Raw genomic sequence first — 11,484 nt, 5'->3', positions numbered from 1 at the left:
CTGTACAAGGCACAGGAGAAAGTGGCAACAGAGAAGTTTTGCATAGGGTCTCAAAGACCCACATGAATTTTCTGGTGGTTGTGACCACATGGGTAGATAGCGCAGTGTAGCAAATAAAGTTTGACAAAAAGTTCAGAGTATCACTGGAATTCTCTGGTGACTAGAAGAGGGGAGCACTAGAGAAAGTAGTGGCCACCCAAGGCTGAACAAAAAAAATTGGAGCCATAGGAATTATCCAGTGATCACAGGAGAAGTAACACCGGACAGAGGAGCTCCAACGATCAGCAGATCTAACGGCTATATTCACTACTAGAAATATCCACTTATATGGCGAATAGATTTCGTCACTGAAGGAGCCAAATTCGTCATAATTTCAGTTTTATGACGAAAAATGGTTCGTCATAGAAGTCGTGTCACACTTGCACATCTATGACAAATTTGACAAAATCATCATAGAAGTGTCTTGATGTGTGACGAAAAACAGACCGTCATAGAACTATTTTGACACTACGTAAAAACAATTTTTAGCAACGGTTTGATTTTTTTGTAGGGGCGGTTGGTGATGGAGCCGCCCCTACAATGGCGTTCTCGGGTGCCCAGACACCAGCCGCCCCTACAAATGGAACAGCAGGGGTGGCTGGTGATACGAGCCACCCCTACAAATGGGGTCTGATTTGTAGGGGTGACTCAATCACCAGCCGCCCCTGGAGTTGCTATTTGTAGGGGCGGCTGGTGATTGAGCCGCCCTTACAAATGCCCCCGTATACATAGCTCTGATTTGTAGGGGCGGCTCAATCACCAGCCGCCCCTACAAATGACCTATATATAAAACAGTTGCAGCATCTGCTTCCTTCTCGGGTCACTCACTCCAACCCGTGAAAGAAAGGTGGGGAGGCCTTAGGCACCTCCCAAAAATTGCTCTACTAAGGGGGAAGGTTTTGGTCTCAAATCCTTTGGTGGAGAGGTTGTAGAAGGTAAGAAAATGCTATTCCACACTTTTTTTAAGTTTTAATGGTTGGTTAGTGAGTAATTAGAGTTTTGTTTTTCTCTCTCTTCTATGGTGCTTGAGCTACTTATGAAGCAAATTAGACCCAAGTTTTAAATGTACTAGGGTAAATTAGGGAGGGGAACAAGATCATACCCTTATTTGGTCCATATTTCTTGATTTTAGTGAACAATTAGTTAGTTTTATCGATGTTTCATGTGCATGTGGATCTAGATCTAGGGTTTGGTTTTTTTATTAATTTCATTTTTGTAAATTTATGTTTGATGAAATTGGACTAGGGTTTGTATGAAAGATATTGGGTAAAATATAATTGTTGCTAATTGTTGTCTTTGAAATTGTATATTGTAATCAATAAATATGTATTTTAATTATTTATGGATAAATAGGCCATTAATTAATTTTCCTCTACCATGGTGTATTTGTATGCTTCATGTAATTATATTAGATTTATATTCATGCATATCTGAAGTATATATAATTATTCTCAAGTAATTATTACTTTGATTCATTTTTATATATATCTGAATAAGTAGTTCTTTAATGTTTGTTTTGTTGTTGTTGTAAAAGATGGAGTACAGGAACTCTTGGATGTATGGTTCGTTAAGGTTCAAGGTAGGTTTCCGTGAAGAGGTAGATAAATTTATTGAAGCTGCAAAGAAGCATGCAACGACATTGAAAGAGAATAAGGATACAATTATTTGCCCCTGTAAAGATTGCAAGAACCGTATGGCATGGATAGATGTGACTATCATTAGATCACATTTGATTATGCGAGGATTTGTTGAGGACTAAATAGTGTAGATTCATCATGGTGAAACTACTATTGTTAATGACGAGGATGAGGAGGAATACGACGATGAAACCATAGAATCCTTGTCCCATTATTCAGTAGAGCTTGATGCATGAATGGATTTCGAGTTTGGTAATGAACAAGGTGGTGATGCTGGTGGTTGGGATGGTAACGACGAAGGTGGTGCCAATAATGATGGTGGAGCACGTGTCGGGGTTGAAGATGATTTGGAGGACATGATTCGAGTCCTTGGACCAGAGATTTTACTAAATAGCCCGAAAGGTCTAGAAAATTTGGAAAGGGTGACAAAAGCATCGAAGGAGACTGTGTATGGTGTTGAAAAGGGCTGTCCGACACATTGGACATTGCTACGTTTTGTGCTTGAGCTGCTCATCCTGAAGGCTAAGTATGGCTGGTCAGACTGTAGTTTCAATGATCTATTGCATCTCCTGTCATGGGTGCTGCCACAACCAAACTCAGTTCCCGCCAACACATACCAAGCAAAGAAGGTCATAAGTCTATTGACAATGAGGGTTGAAAAAATCCATGCATGCCCCAACCACTGTATACTTTTTTGTGGCGAAACATTCAAGTCACTAGATAAATGTCCCCGGTGTGGGGTCAGTCGGTACAAGAACAATGACCTTTACGGTGGGGACGAACCCTCCATGGGGAAAAAGAGGAATAAGAAGGGTACAAAAAAGGTGGTATAAGAATTTCAGCCCCCAGAGGACACTCCATTAGGCAATGATGCAAAGCAGAGAAGAATTCCTGCCTTGGTAATGTGGTACCTGCCAGTGACTGACCGCTTGAGACGTATCTTCCTAAACCCTAAAAAATCCGCACTCATGACATGGTGGGATGATGAGCACAAGGTGGATGATGATAAGATTGCACACCTGGCTGATTGTAGTCAGTGGCAAAGGTTTGATGAGAAGCACAAAGAATTCAGCGATGACCCAAGGAATGTACGGTTTGGCTTGAGCACCGATGGAATGAATCCCTTCAATGAGAGGATGAGCGACCATAGCACATGGCCAGTGATCTTGACCATGTACAACATCCCAACATGGTTGTGTCAAAAGAGAAAGTACCTTCTCCTCACTATTCTTATTTCTAGCCCTAAACAACCAGGCATGATATAGACGTGTTCCTCGAGCCTTTGATGCAAGAAATGGAGAGGCTATGGAGGCATGGGGAGCAGATGTACGATGCGTTCTAAAAGGAGGACTTCATATGTAGAGCAATAATATTTGTTACTACCAATGATTACCCCGTGCTGTTTGCTTTGCTGGACAGATCAAAGGGAAGACGAGATGCTTGGTTTGCTTGGATGGTACTACATGGGTGTACCTGGATGCATCCAAGAAGATAGTTTACCTAAGGAACCGACGCTTCTTAAAGACAAGTCACAAGTACCACAACAAATTGTTCTTTAGATTTTATGACAACGCCCCGGAGATTGAACCCCCTCCGGAGAGACATCATAACGAAGAACACGTGTACAGAATGGTGAAAAACATACGCATCATCTATGGAAAGAAGAATCTAGATGGGACGAACAAAGATAGAAGCACACCTCCTGTCGAAGGCGTACCTTTCAATAAACAATCGATCTTTTTTCAGTATCTGCCTTATTGGCTAGACTTGGAGGTCCCCCATGCCATTGATGCGATGCACATGCAGAAGAATGTCTTTGAGAGTCTCATTGCTACCTTGATGGACACAGGCAAGTCAAAGGATGGTCTAAAAGCACGGAAAGATATGGTGCAGCTAAACATGATGGCACATCATCACCCGGTACTTGGCATCATTACCAGCCGCCCCTACATTACCTTCTCCTCTCTTCTCTGTTATGATGCCTTGATGCTCCAAGTTCAAGATCATATGATGATTGACATGTTTCTGAGGCCTCTACCATTGCTACTACTCTTTTTTTGATATATTGTTGTTTTATAGGACTACTTTGGTTTATAGCCCTTTTTGATTTCTTATACCTTCTCGCGTACCTAAAGCACACTTTCTTGCATCTATTAGAACAAAGCGCGAAATAATGTCATGGACACCAGACAGTGCAGCCCGATGCCCCGAGCATGATGAGCACCCAACCAATGAGGAGCAAGCACTAGAGGACTAGCTAACTCAGGAGCATTTCGATAACGAGTTAGAAAAGGATCTAGAAGTGATGCTTACTCAGGAGCAGTGTGACAAGGAGGAAGGGGAGCAGAAGGAAGAGCAGGAGAGGCTGCTAAATGCAAAGAAGAAGAGGATGATGATGATGATGACTCAAAAGAGGGATATGAATGTCCCGAGGATCCTTTCCCATGTGAAGCCAGAAGGAGGCCAACGGAGGAAGATTTGGACAAGGATTTTAACCCGAATGAGGAGGTAGGGAAAAAACCTTAGCTTGTAAATTTTGCTAAAGCTTTGGCTATGTTACCTCTGCTAACACTTTGACCTATTGTATATACAGGTCCCTCCTAAAACTCGGAAAAGACGACATTGACATCCACGACATCTCACTGGACAAGACGGAGTAGAGGAAAGGAGAGCAGAGGCAACAACCACAGAGATGGATCATGATGCCTCTGCTCCACAACCTCAAGACACAACCACGACTACCAAGCCTAAGAGGAAATGAGGGGTTAGAAAAGGAAATCTATATCTAGATAAGGCATGCTATGTGATAACGGAGGTCGGGCCAGCAGGGGAGATCCTTGAGCCGAAGAAATTAAGAGGACGATTCCGTAATGCGATCGGGGCCCTATTAAGAGATAAATTGAACCCTGCAATCCCTATCTGGAAAGAGGTACCAAAGAACACAAAGAATGCACTATGGGATAGGCAGCTAAAGCTCAATTTTAGATTTTCGGAGGGTAAGCACGAATTGGTAAAAAAAATGCTATCAGGATGATGGGAGAGTCATTCCGACGTTGAAGGTCGGAGCTCAACACGAAGTATATCCAAAAGGGGTTAACCCCCGTCGATCGCATACGGGAACCAACTAGTTGCACCTTGGTGTTTCTCAGCGGCCGACAGAACACAGTGATGGAGGTGGCAATGGGTGTGGCACATCCTCCCGGTGGCTTACACCACAATAATAAGATACCGCCGGACTACACTAGGGTCGAGGTGCATATAGTGAAGCTTGAGTTCATGCAGTGGAGGATAGACTATGCAACTCCCGAGGGGCTAGTGTTACTCAGAGATGTTATGGGGTAGTTTATCCTCTAGCACAAACAGGACATTATATTGACTGCTTCTTTGCCGCCTCCCCCTCCCAAATTTGGAGCGAGTTGTTGAGGTCGGGGAGATATTTTCACCATCTCGTGACCACCACATTCTTGAGATGCCACATTCTTCCCCGCCTCCTAGCGAGCATGTGCCTGATGAGATGCCACAATCTTTTCCAGCTCGTACCGAGCAAGTGCATGATGAGATGCCACAGTCTTCTCAACAAGCACAACCGATACATGAACAACGAGTGCCTCCTAAAGAAGGTGATGCATAAGAAGATGAGGATGTGCTTGAATGGGGAACTTCGAAAGAAGATTCCAATCAACATAAGGCCAGTTTATGTTCCGATAAAAGATGTCTCGTCGGTGTCCAAGTGGTATTCCCATGACCAGTTCAAGCCTGAGAACCAAGTTAAAAAAGTCTCATCACAGGGTTCTGAGGAGGCCGTCACTAGCAAACTCCACTAAATTACAAAGCAGTATCCAAATGTTGATGCCATCGAATGGTCAAAGGATTGCCCGAAAACATATGAAAGAGGCAAGCCCTTCCTACCAAACCGGTACATCCAGCGCCAACCACTTAGAATGAGAAGGTTCCATGATTGGTACTTGCGTGTTCTCCCAACGAGCATAGATATCATACAAGCATGCTTCCCCACCGACACATTTGGAAGCCCAGCCGAGAAAATTGTCTTTGACTTCAATGACATGCACACATGCTTTCACCTAGGAGAAATGGAGATGAATCTAATTCACATGTGGTGCCTGTAAGTCCTTGTCCTCCCGATATGATATGAATGTAATCTTTGAATTTTGTTATAACTAACCCACGCCGTGATTTGTAGAATGCAAGTGCACATTGTCAAACAAATGCCAAGTGTGAAAGCAGGGTATGTAGACCCTCAAGCTATAGCCCAAACAAATTTTAATTACCCTAAACGGTGGACACTGGATGCCAAAGAGGTAGCTGCTGCAAAGACTCTTTGGGAGAAAGAGCGCATCCGTACGGCGAAGCTAAGGGAAGAGTCCCTCAGGTTGCGGCATACATTGCCATGGCTTTCAAAAATCTCCAACAACACTCTACTATATGGCTACCATACAACTTCGAGTAAGTTCAACTCTATACTTAAAGCTTTGTTCAATATATTTTATTCATTGCAAAAGAGCTTATCTAGTTCTATGATTAAATCCATGCAGCAACCACTGGATTTGTATAGCCATCGATGTCGGGAGGAGCATGGCATGGGTCTTTGATTCATTAGATAGGGACATGGTGACATACAAAGACTTCATATCGATTCTCAAGATGTATACATATCGACAATCCTCATTAGCTTATATGTTTGTATACATACTTGTAATGTTCACTTTTGGATACTAACAAGTTGTATTTGCTAAAATAATTCGAACAGGGCATTTAGGTTCTATGTCACTAATCATCATGGAAGGCATGATCCAGCAAGGAAGGAAAAGCTGGCTATAAAAACACTATGTGCGGTAAGTGTAACTTACTTCTTCAGTACTCCGTTACATGGCTGTCAAAAGCATTACTTAACATTTTCATATGCAAAACACACAGTGCCCCAAGCAGAGGCCTGGGAGTGTATATTGTGGATACTATATATGTTCTATGATGAGTAACACCGGTGCCTACAGGAGACACCCCTTAAGGGTAAGTTTGAACCTCTTCACCCATAGTATAAAAACTTCGTACATGGTATGAAATACTAAACCAAAACTTGTTCTCTTGTAGTGGAGAGAAGAGAAAGGAATGAAAAGAGACCCATACAAGGATGACCAACTCTTAGAGCTCATCGGCGACCTTTGCAACTTCATACTGGATCAGATTGTACACGTCAGAGGCACCTACCATGACCGAGAGTCTGAGTTAGGTACAAATCCTCAGTACCAACACCTTCGTGAGACTAAAAGGCTAGCTCTAGGACGTTGATAAGAATGTATATGGAATTTGTATATTTAATGATGGATTGTATATATTCTTGTGAATTGGACTTGTAATTGTAGTTTATAGAATACTCTTGTGCTTGTAGTCGTGGTCACGGGGCGTTCGGCAACGCGAACGTGGTTCGAAACGTTGGTCGTGAGGCGTTCGACAACGCGAACGTGGTTCGAAACATTGGTCGTGGGGCGTTCGGCAACGCGAACGCGGTTCGAAACGTTGGTCGCGGGACATTCGGCACCGTGATTTTGAATTGTAAATTTGAATTTTTTTCAGAGGGAAAACGTACTGTAGGGGGGGTTCTAGATTGAACCGCCCCTACAAATACCTGTTTATAGGGGCGGCTGGTACTACAGCCGCCCCTACAAATCGATTTGTAGGGGCGCCTGGTAATACGAGCCACCTCTACAAATCGATTTGTAGGGGCGGCTGGTAATACGAGCCGCCCCTACAAATCGATTTGTAGGGGCGGCCTGGGAACCGCCCCTACAAATGCATGATTTGTAGAGACGGTTCGGTAGGGGCGGCTAGCCAAACCGCCCCTACAAATGGTTACGAACCACCCCTAAAAATCTATTCTGTAGTAGTGTGGCATACATGGCAGGGGCTGCCACACTGGTGGACGCTTTTGTTGGAGATGCTTTCCACGTGTATATGCTATAGCCCATGTGTACATACTATAGCCGGTTGCATTGGAGATGGTTCGGGTACATGTCACCTTCTTATTGCACAATGTGGTCATCTCTGGTTCTTGCATGTATCAAATTCTTACTAGACCACGTGTCGGGTCCCTGTTGTTCCACATGTCAGTTTTCTATTGGCACACGTGTCATGTTGCGGTTAGATCACGTGTCACTTCTTCATTGGACCATGTGTCATATTTTTATTGGTCCACGTGGCCATTTCTTATTCGGCCATGTGTCACGGCGCTGTCTGTCCACATTTTGAATTTTTATTCGGCCACATGGCTTCACGACTTCCTTCCATGTGTTGGATTTTAATAGCCCACGTGTCGAGTCTTGGCTATTGCACGTGTCATGTACTGGTTCGTCCACGTATCGTATTTTTATTTGAACATGTGGCCTGTCCTGGTTCTACTGCATGGAGTACAATTAATTCATCATAGAAGTAATTCGAGATTGTTACAACTGCACATATTGACTACATAACTATTTAGCCTAGCAATCAAATAACAACAATTAACATTTCACACGTCAACAGCGAACCACTGACAGAGTATCACCACATCAAACCGGCATACGAGTCGACACATCAAACTGGCACATGAGTCGACACATCAAACCATAAATGTTTACTACATCAAGCCACAGAAGTTGAAGACTGAGAGTTTCTAGAAGAGCTAAAGCATGTGCATAGCTCACGGAGATTGTTGTACTCCTCCTATTGTCATTTCTTGTATTCCTCATGCTCCCTTTCAGTCTTTTCTATCTTCCTCTTCAGTTCATCCACTTGATCGATGAGGGCAGCAGAACTTTCCTGTTCAGTAGCAAGCTGTTCCGAAGCATTATGTCCACCGATGTCTCTGTTCTAGTGGAGCTTGTTTGGATACCAGCATTCTTCAAAAAAGGTTATTGCTGCTTCCCTAGGAGGGGGCCTTGCCTTGGTAGACGCAGAGGACCTTGCAGACAATAGCAACACTAGTCATTGGTTGCTGCCCATCAGCAATAGGTTCTGCTTGCATAGTTTCCATAGCTTCTTGCAAAATTCAATAAGTAAAACATTAGGTTATAGATAGTGTAAGAGGACATCAATTGAAAACCCAAGAGATTGATTCATAACAAGTAATGCATAGGTCTTCCTCAGTCTACTGCTGATAGATATTACATAAGCTTCAGTAGATTTTAGTAGATTTCCATAACACTAGGCTCCTACTACATTTCCTTCTTTTATGGCAATGGCTTTAGTAGATTTCAAGGTAAGCAAAAGAAGGTACTTAACACTGCTGCTCTTGTAGCATTGCTCAGGCCCTTTTTGCTACTGGTATGGAAGTCCCTGAAGACTTCTACAACATTAACATCATCATTAGGTGGACCATTTTCTTCTTCAAGTCCTGAATCATGTTTTGCTACCTTCCTCATGTTCTCCTTTTGTTCACATTGCACATGAGTTTTGGTTTATATTTATACAAAGGCAAGAGTAACAATAAAACACAACCATCACTTACAAATTTTTGCATCTGGACAACATTGGAGCGAGATCCTATAGCCTAGTGGTACTTCACTTTTGCACGGTTTTGCTTGTTCTTCTCAGATGTTTCCTATAGCTTCATTTGTGTTAGACTGCAGCACAAGTAGACCATAGCATGAGTAGACAGAAAATCGATGGGTTTAGACACCTTGTTCTTAGCACTAGACCAAATCTTGACAAGTTCACACCACTATGCATCGTTCATGGATGAGACAGGAGAGGTCATATGGATCTGATCAGCAGGGATGCCAATGAAGTATTTTTTTCAACCTATAGCGTGCCTACTGTACCATAGACTACATTACATTTTGGCAAGCTTCTTTTGTTGATGAGTGAGCACCGTTAATGCGCAGCCTTCGCTGCATATAGTAGTGTGAACGAAAAGTAAATCCATTAAAGTTTCTCAAAGCAGAGTTGCATGTCAAGAGGGGATGCCCATACATACATTTAGCCTATCCACAAATCTTGTGCAATAGACGGCGCCGGGCCTCTGCCCCTTGTATTGTTTCCAATGCATCAAAATTGTTACTTCATGCCTGACAACGACACCTGCCTCTAAGGCAAACTTGGCAGCTTGCACTAGATCATGTGGCCTTCTGTTCCCCTCGGCAATGGAGATGCACATCCTCATTCCTCCTACTGATTTGTTCATTTTGTCAAGCATAATTCCAAGAGTTTGAGGCCTCGGCTTCCTTGCCCTTCTCGGCAATGGTACTACATAGTTTTCATACATTCAGATTGTTAGAAAAGTTACATGGATATTAAATAGCTAGTGCAAATTGATTGATAGACATCTATAAGGTAATACCAACCTTGGCAAATTTCATCATTCTATAGGTGGGGGAGATGGGAGTTTGCTGAGAGGGATCCTCTTTGGTAGGGCTATAATCATCTGTCCGTGAGGAGTCTCTCTCCAAGCGAGGTAGGGTGCCATCCTGACCAATGTCTCCAGTCAATTCATGAACTTGGAATTGATCCCTAGGTCTGGGTGTCAGTCATGATGGAGAATTATGTTCACCTACTGCTGCTACCTCCATTCTTTTGCTAGCGGTAGACCTCCGAGTACAAACTCTATGAGCAACCTGTTCTGGTGGTGTTGACCTCGCTCACTTGGAGGGCCTTTGCCTAGGACTCATGGCAGCGTTGCCTTTTGTCCTACTGGCAGAGCCTCCTCTATGGCTTCTTTGACCCAGACACTGAAATTGGAGATACAAACTTAAGCAGCAAGCATGTACAAATTCCATTGCTATCCAAATAGTAAAGCATTGCATGGCTACCTACCCCTCTCCCCTCCGAATTAAATACAAGATAGAATAGACACCTCAATTGATAGGGGCACCATCTCATCTGCTAAATCTGAATCTGTTTCATCTGTATCAGCAAATCCCTCAACTACCTCGCTTGGTTCGGGGATATATTCCAAATCTTCACTATGTCTACCCTTTGTGCTTGACTTTTTTGCCTTTGGAGACATAGGTTTTGGGCCCACACGTATTCCAAGTTCTTTCATCTTTCTATGATTCCTTGCGATTTTTGCATCCCGTGCTCGTTCATAAGAAGTTAGTGGCTGTTCATCTAGATTACAAAGGCATTTATTAACTAAAGCTTATACGAAATGTCAACACAACATAGCAAGAGTATGCAAATAAGCGCCTAACTAGTAACTACAACTTATACGAAAGTTATTAATCCAATAAAGCACATGTCAGCTATACTCAACTATACAAAATATGTAACCCCATCGCTATCTGCATATCCTTGGTTCAACCACTATAGTAGAGCACACATCATAAAAGGAATTTGGGTACCTATTCCTCAGTGTTCCCTGACTTTGCTTTCTTATTGGCACCACTGTCCTATCATCGCGGTCGCGGAGCTGGTTAGCCGACGTTGATGAAGGGATACTAGATCTGGCTTCGGCTGGGGATTAGATCCGATCGGTCATGATAGGTGCCAAGTGTTGATATTTCTTAACAACTATTGGAGGATTCTACAAGTGCACAGAACTATCGCATAGCACTTCGCTCGGTGAGTACCGAGTGTCGAATTTGTAATTTATCCCACAGGAAGGTGGAAGGCTAGAATTTATAAGTGGACTAGGATTTGCTAGAGGAAGGCTTGAGTTGATCCTAGGTCGGTGAATGATAGTGAAGGATGAGTGTGAACTACCTAAACTAACTACTACTGACATGCTAATCAGAGATAGCTAGGTGGGAGAGATAGTGATATATCTTTCTAGTAACTAAGGGTAAACAAATATCTAGGAGAAATGCGATAGTACTTT

Source organism: Miscanthus floridulus, chromosome 10, assembly GCF_019320115.1.
Source record: "Miscanthus floridulus cultivar M001 chromosome 10, ASM1932011v1, whole genome shotgun sequence".
NCBI lineage: Eukaryota > Viridiplantae > Streptophyta > Magnoliopsida > Poales > Poaceae > Miscanthus > Miscanthus floridulus.
The sequence above is the reverse complement of the archived record's forward strand: the minus strand, read 5'-3'. Positions refer to the sequence as shown.